The 8268-nt window shown below is 30.5% G+C and overlaps 1 pseudogene; it reads right to left on the bottom strand.

Moving 5' to 3' along the window:
• Positions 1 to 757: 757 nt before the first annotated feature.
• Positions 758 to 876, bottom strand: LOC111743190 (annotated as a pseudogene).
• Between the last annotated feature and the right edge of the window lie 7392 nt (positions 877 to 8268).

Genomic DNA, 8268 nt, shown 5'->3' with positions numbered 1-8268 from the left:
GGAGTGTTTGTCTTTTTGGTGTTAAGTTGTATGCATTTCTTATATATTTTGGATATTAACCCCTTATCAGATATATCATTGGTGGATATCTTCTCCCATTCAGGAGACTGTCTTTTCATTTGTTGGTGGTTTTCTTTGCTGTGCAAAACTTTTTAGTTTGATGTAGTCTCATTTGTTTATTTTTTCTTTTATTTCAGTTGCCTGAGAAGACCTATACAAAAAAATATTATGAAGAGCTGTGTCAGAGAGTTTATTCTGTTTTCTTCTAGGAATTTTATGGTTTTGGATCTTACATTTAAGTGTTTAATCCATTTTGAGTTTATTTTTGTATATGGTGTAAGAAAGTGGTCTATTTTAATTTTTTTCACAGGTATCTGTCCAGTTTTCCCAACACCATTTGTTGAAAAGACTGTCTTTACCCCATTATATTTTCTTGCCTCTTTTGCTATAGATTAATTGACCTTATAGGTGTGGGCTTATTTCTATTCTGTTCTATTGATCTATTTGTCTGTTTTTATGCCAGTATACTGCTGTTTTGATTACTATAGCATTGTAATATAGTTTGACATCAGGTAGCATGATACCTCCCACTTTGTTCTTCTTTCTCAAGATTGCTGTGGCTATTTGGAGTCTTTTGTGGTTCCATGTGAATTTTTTTTTTTTTTTTAGGCAAGGCAGTTCTTGGTTGACCTCACAGATTACAAGGACCTTATCAGCTTACAATCTCTTATTTTTTTTTTTATTATTTTTTTTTTTACACCTACAACACCTGGTCTTCTTAGGTAGTCTCCCATTTAAGTACTAACCAGGCCCGACCTTGCTTAGCTTCGGAGATCAGACTGGATCAGTCTTATTCAGGGTGGCATGGCCATAGACTTGTGGTTCTATGTAAATTTTAGAATTATTTGTTTTAGTTCTATGAAAAATGCCATTGGTATTTTGATAGAGATTGCATTGTATTTATTGATTGCTTTGTGTAGTATGGATATTTTAACAATGTTAATTCTTTCTATCCCCGAGCATGGCGTATGCTTCCATTTATTTGTATCTTCAATTTCTTTCTTCAGTGTCTTATAATTTTCTGAATACAGGTCTTTTACCTTCTTAGTTAAATTTATTTCTAGGTATTTAATTAATTAATTTATTTTGATGCAATTTGAACCAAAATTCTAGAAGTATAGATAACTTGAGGTTATTTCTGGCTATATCAATCATTCATTCAATGTGCAGCATTAATTCTCTTACCTGCAGTGAAACGTTAGTCCTTAAGTATTTAATGTAATATAGGTAAAATTCAGGCATTCATTGTAATTTATTAGGATTTATAGGTTATCTACAATGAGACTTTTAATAAAAATTCCATCAGATTTGACAGGATATCTAAAGATAGAACATTTACTTTTCCTTATCTATAAATAACATTTTTTTCTGTGACAAATATCAAACATTAATCTAATCATAATCATTAGAATTGTCCCATTAAGGCAATATTTTAAATACATCACATTTTAGGGAAGTACATAAATTAACTGAAAATGATAGTATGACCTATTAACAGTGTTTTGTGGTATGCCTATCTAACTTGTTTAATGTCAGAAAAATATTTTAAGGCCCAGTATTAGGATAGAAACACAGGGCAATAAATAATTGTATCAAATGAAAATTTATTCTGTCATAAAATATTTTACCTCGATTTTCAGCTGGGCCTTAATAGTGCTTGACAAACATTCTGTGTGTCTCTAATCTCCTCAAGTTTTCCATTTTCCAACCCTAATTCTTGGCATTTTATTTTATTATTTTATTTCATATAACAAATGCTTACAGAGGATCACACATTGTTCAAAACAATTTACAAACCTGCTCCTGTTTGAAGATAAAAATAATAATGGTACTCTAAATTTAGGAATACTGAAGATATTAAAGTGTATTAATTTGAGGTGAGGGAAAAAATAACTAAAAACAGCTCAATTGTTTTTATGCCTCAAGAATAACACTTATTCATTATGGCCAGGGAAAATTCTATTTTTTTTTATGTTTATTTGAACAAAATATAGAAAGAGTATGTCTATAATTCAGGCAATGGGTCAGAGAAATAGTACATATAAATATTTGAAATAGTAAAATGTGTCATAAAATAACTTGAAATATACTAAGGGTTTTTAATTTTGATATATTCTGCTTTTGAATAACACACCATAGTGTTACACACTTACATCATTATAATAACGTTGATATGAAAAATTATGTATCAGTTAAGATGTGGATATTTTGTATTATCATGTGTTTGTGCAGCCTGCCAATGACTGAAACAGGTTTGTCAGTTACATTATCTATCACAGGGTTTGTAGAGATATTAAAATATTGTATTATAGTTTTATAATTATGTAGAAATTAATAAAAATATTGCTGCTGGGGAAAAGCAAAAATGTCACAAATTTCATAAAATTGAGAAGAGTTATAAATCAGCAGGTATGCTGAGAATAGAGAATCTTTAGCCTTCATGAGTGGCTTCTTGGACTCAAGCCAGTTGAGTCTACATTCAATCAGGAGAGAAAAGAACAAAATTAAAACTATTGATGAAAGCTAAGCAATAAACCATCTAAGCTATGTCTGAAGAAAGTGGGTACTTAGGGATTTGGAATTATGTAGCTCTTCAGAAATTAAGCCCTGACTTCCACATATTTTAATTTAGTTTATGATTCTGAGATGCATATTTGAAGTTAAAGTTTGATTGAAAGATAGCCTCAGGAAAAGTTTGCAAATCATAAGTGCATAGTTGGATAGATTATAATGAACACACCTGTGTAAGCTTTACCCTAGACAAGAAATAAAACATGACCAACACCTCGATCTCTTTTGCTTTGCTTCACCACCCTCCTCTCCCAAAGTATATACTAGTATAGATTAGTTTTGCCCATTTTGAATTTTATGTATGTGGCATGATACAGTACATATTTTTCTTTTTCCTTCCTTCCTATTTTCCTCTTTTTTTTTCTTTTTTAGTTGACTTCTTTCATCCAATATCATGTTTGTGAGATTTATTCATGTCATTGCATGTTGTATTAGTTTATGCATTCTTCTAGCCATACAGTATCATGTTATACGAATATACTACAATTTATTTTTCTATTATAATCAATAAACATTTTATTGTTTCTGATTTGGACAATTTCTTATAATTCTGCTAACTAAAAACCATGCCGTACATGCCTATTGAGCTCATATGTACAAATTTATGTTGGACATATAACTGTGGGTACAATTCCAGTAGGGTATGCATATTTTGAAAGTTACTTGACAATAACAAATCAGTTTTCTAAAGTAGATTTATAATTCTATACACTTATCCTTGCTTCATATTTTACCAACACTTAGTATAGATGCTTTTTAATTTTAATCATTTAGGCAGACATGTGGAAGTATCTTGGTTTTAATGTGCATTTCTGTAATTGCTAACGATCTGCCTTTTTGGAAAGCTTTATTGGAAAAAAGACTTCAAATCTATTCATATATTTCAGTATTCTTTCTCTTACTGAATTGTAGAAGTTATTTTTGTTTCTGACTACAGCCTTCTTTAAGTTATATGTGTTGAAATATCTTTTCTAAGTCTGTAGCTGGCCCTCCCACTCTCAGTTCTCATTGGTCTTAGGCTTTTAAACAACAGCACTATATTTAAATTATAATACTATTGCTTGCTTTTCTCAGAGTTTTTTTCAACAGAAAGGATGCTTTTGATATTTAGAAGTTATTAAGTATAATGAAGTTCAGTTAAAATATTTTCTTTATGTATTTTGAATAAAAAACTTTTTCTACCTCAAAGTCATGAAAATATTTTTCTATATTATTTTTTTCTATGTCTGTGAAAAATACCAACAGAACTTTGATAGAGATTACATTGAATCTGTAGATCACTTTGGGTACTACGGACATAAAATATTTTGTCCTATATGATTCCAATGTGCAATTGAATTATTTCCTGTTTGTTTTTTTTCAACAGGGGTACCTTTGACATAGAACCTTTTACTGTAATAGTTTTCCTATTTCCACTGCTCTGCAGTTTCACTTTTATCATGTACCAAATGTCTATTTATATATGTTTATTTCTAAATTCATTATTTTAATCCATTAGTCTACTTGTCTTTCCAGATTATGTTAATATGGTAGTTTTATAAAAAGTCTTGCTGTTGAGTAGAGTAAGTCCTTTCTCTTTTTTTCTTCAAAATTACCTTGTCTAATCTTAATTTTCTAAAAACTTTAGAATTATCCTGTCTTATTTCGACAAGATATCTTTCAGTTTTTGACTAAAATTTTACTAAATCTATAAAATGTGCCTGGGAGAATTGACACCTGGCCTGCAAGATTCTTACTGGCAATGACATTATTTCTGTGAAGTGGAATCTTGCCAGATCTGAGCATTTCATTAATTGCTGTGCTACATTGTTATACAAGTAAGGTTAGCATACCATTCAGAAAGATATATCACTAATTCATGTATTATATGTTGAGTATTTACAAATGTATAAAATCCTCCATGCTCTTGAGTCATACTGAGTATCATTGAGGCCACATTATCATTTGGTGGTGGTGGAAGTAATGTGAGCAAGTGGGCCAGAGTGTCTCTACAGATTATTCAGTGTCTCAGAAATCCAATTTCATCACATATATACTGACTAGAATTTGGAATCTATAAAGGCATTAAGACTTGATTGAAAAAATATTGGAGATATGATGAACTATAGTAATTGGAGTAGTTTTTCAGATAATATAAAAAAAAAGTTATCAGAAAATTACCTGTAGTGAGGATTAGAGTAAGATGAAGACAACTATGTGATCTGAGAATTTAAAATTAAAAAAAAAGGAAATGATACAGTCTTGTAAAAGTTAACATTAGTTATCAAAAATTCTAAAATTAAAGCTAAAATATGCAAAGTCATCTTAAGGAAAAAGAATGCCTCCTAGTTCAGGACAGCATCACTTTTCTCTCTTCTCTGAATATGGGATGAAAAGCTGCCTCCTTTAAGTAAGGGAAACATGTCCCCCAAACACAAGATGCTGGCACTGCTTTCAGTGTGTGGTTATACCTGTTAACCAACTAATATATGTTGATGGCTTTATGTAGACGATGACACCATTTGTAGTAAACATCATTCAGAATAATTGAGACCTGTGAATATATCGGATATGCCTGTTGTGTACAAGGTGTCGCGGTGACAAATTTTTGGGAAAGCTTCTTATAATCTGCTAAACCCCTCAGGCCTGACATCACTGTGGTCTTTGGCTGTAACAAATTATTAAGTTCCTTCAATCATTCTTTTCTTATTCCAAAACTTGCTGCTGATTGCTCTGGAATCTTCTGTCTCTTTACTGAATGTTTCCTCTATTTATTTGCACTGGTGGCAAAATGTATGTTACTAATTTTGCCACTCCTTACACAACGCATTATTAGGATTTGCATATGTGTCTTTCATGCTCCTTCAAGCTACTTCTAGACCACAATTTTTCCATATCCCTCAAAATACCTTTTTGAGCATATTCCTTGTCATTTGTTTTCATTCATGGAAGAACATCTGTCTTGTATCATATTCTTTCTCTGTGTTCCATGTTTTGCCAGTAGCTGATAGTCATATAAGCTACATGGAGAACTCATCTAATATTAGTCTCCCAGTTCTTTTGCTTCCTAAAATATTGTGATCTTGGAACACATTTTCTTTCTGCCATTGATTTAACTGCTATATTTTCTCCCAAATATCAACTATTTTCTGTCTTTGATTTTTTTTTTTTTTAGTTTTTACTGTTAAATTTCTTTAACCAGTATCCTCAAACTTGTTTTTTATCTGATTATCCTAGAAATTGTACTAAAACACCTTCATACATGGACAAATCCACTTATCTTACTACTTTCATCCTCCCTGTTTTGGCTATACTATGGAGTGATGCTGGAGAAAATGTCACAGTGATACCAATTGGTTCCATGACAAATTATAATATCCAGCATCAAACATCTTCACTCTAAGTTGACAAATTTTCATATTTCTTTAATTAGATTTTATTTTCTTTATACACAATAGCTGTGACCAAGCTTTTTCATACTCTTTTCCATACCATAACCAGACTCCTCACTTTTAGCAGATATCCTTGCCATATAAAAGCCATCAAACATGAGCTTCTGAAGTTCTGTTTATAGTTAGGAAGCAATAAGCTGCAAAAGAACATATCTCCCACTCTCAAATTAGAGAAAGCTAGATAATCTGTAAAGTTAGAACTTTTTGTTGAGCACAACATGTAGCAAATTTCACAAGACAACCAGCTAACGTGAATTTCAAAGAATGGCAAGTTCATTCGGAAGAGTTTTAGAAACAATCACTTGTTTCACATCATATTTAACATACGATGGGAGGAAGAAGCAACCACTACAAGAGCAGATAAGAAAAAAGCTTAAATTCTCATAAATTCTTAAAGAATGGAGCAGAATACATATTGGAAGAGAACAAAGACTTCTTGTCAGAAACTATACATGCTGCTAGAAGACTGCTATGACATTTGTAAAGTACTGAGAGAAAAATAAATAAAACTCAGATTTCTTTACCCAGTGAAAAGGTCTTTCAAAAATGACAGCAAAATGAGACCTTTTTAGACAAACAAAAGCTAATTCATCATCAGCAGACCTGAACTATAAGAACCATTAAAAAAAATACTTCAGACAGAAGGGGTATACTATACAATGAAAATTTAGACTAACACAAAGAAATAAACATCAGAAGAAATAGAAAAATTGAGGGTGAATATAAAAAGATAACTGACTACTTATAGTAGAAATAAAAAAAAGTTTTGGAACATATGTAAAAATAAAATACATGAGAAAAAGAGCACAAAGAACAGCATAGTGGAAATTGAAATACACTGCTGTAAGATCCTTATTCTACATATAAAATGAAATAATATTTGAAGGTGAACTGAAGATTAAGTCAAAATGCATATCGTCAACAACAACATTAAGTATAAATAGTCTAAATATAGCAATCAAATATCAGTAATTGTCAAGCTGGATAAAAAATACAAGACCTAAGTATATTTTGTCTATGAAAAACTGATTTTAATATGAAGATATATGGATGAAAACTAAAGAATGAAAAAAATAAACAATGCCAACTTTAATTAAAACTTAATGGATATATTTATAAAAAATAAAGCTGATCTTAGAACAAATATACTTTTCAAGAATCAAAATGGGTATTTTATAACTAGAAAGGAATCAATTCACTGAGATTTAATAATCTTAAATATTTATGTACCTAATAACAGGGTTTCAATAATGCAACTTTAAAAAAACTGAAATAATTGAAAGAATAAATAAACAAATCCACAAGTATAGCTGAGGACTTCAACATTTCTCTCTTGGTTATTAATAAAACAAATAGGAAAAAAATCAATCAATAAGGAAGATTAAAAACAACTTTATTAACCAACTCAACCAAGAGCAGAATGCATATTCTTTTTAAGCACACATAAAATATTCTCTCAAATAGACCACATATTGGTCCATAAACTAAATTTTAATAAAATTTAAAGTTAAATATTATACAAGTATGATCTCAGATCAAATGGAACTAAGTTAGAAGTCAGTAACAAAGAGATATTTGAAATATAGCAAATATCTGGAATTAATTCACTTCTAAATAATCCACTGGTAAAAAAAAAAAATCAGAAAGAAAATTAGAAAATACTTGAAATGGAACTTATATCAAATTTGTGAGACTCAACTAAAGTACTTAGAACTAAGTCCATTAATTTTTAGTGTAGATGTCCCAAGAGGCACCTGGTTTCTTACTACCCTGAGTACTTTTATCTATTTATTTTAGTTTTTAAAATAATTGAGGTATAGTTGACAAATAGCATTGCAAGATATTTGAAGTGTACAATGTGATGATTTGAAATATGTATCCATTTGTTAAAGTGTTCCCCACACTGAATTACTTAATACATCCATCACCTACAGATTTATCTATTTTTTGGGGGGGTGGGCGGGGAATGGGGATGAGAATATTTAGTTTTTACTCTTCTAGCAAATTTTAACTGTACAATATACTGTTATCAACTATAGTCACCATGTTAAATATTAGATCCTCAGACCTTATTCATCTGTAACTGAAAGTCTATAAGTTTTTACTCTTTCACCAGCCTCTCCATATTTCCCTCACCCCCAGGATCTGGCAACCACTTTTCTAAACATTCTGTTTCTATGAGTTCACCTTTTTTTTCTTTTTTTAT

This window comes from Pteropus vampyrus, unplaced genomic scaffold (assembly GCF_000151845.1).
Source record: "Pteropus vampyrus isolate Shadow unplaced genomic scaffold, Pvam_2.0 Scaffold108, whole genome shotgun sequence".
NCBI lineage: Eukaryota > Metazoa > Chordata > Mammalia > Chiroptera > Pteropodidae > Pteropus > Pteropus vampyrus.
Note: the sequence above shows the minus strand (reverse complement) of the source record. Positions and strands in the feature narration are given on the sequence as shown.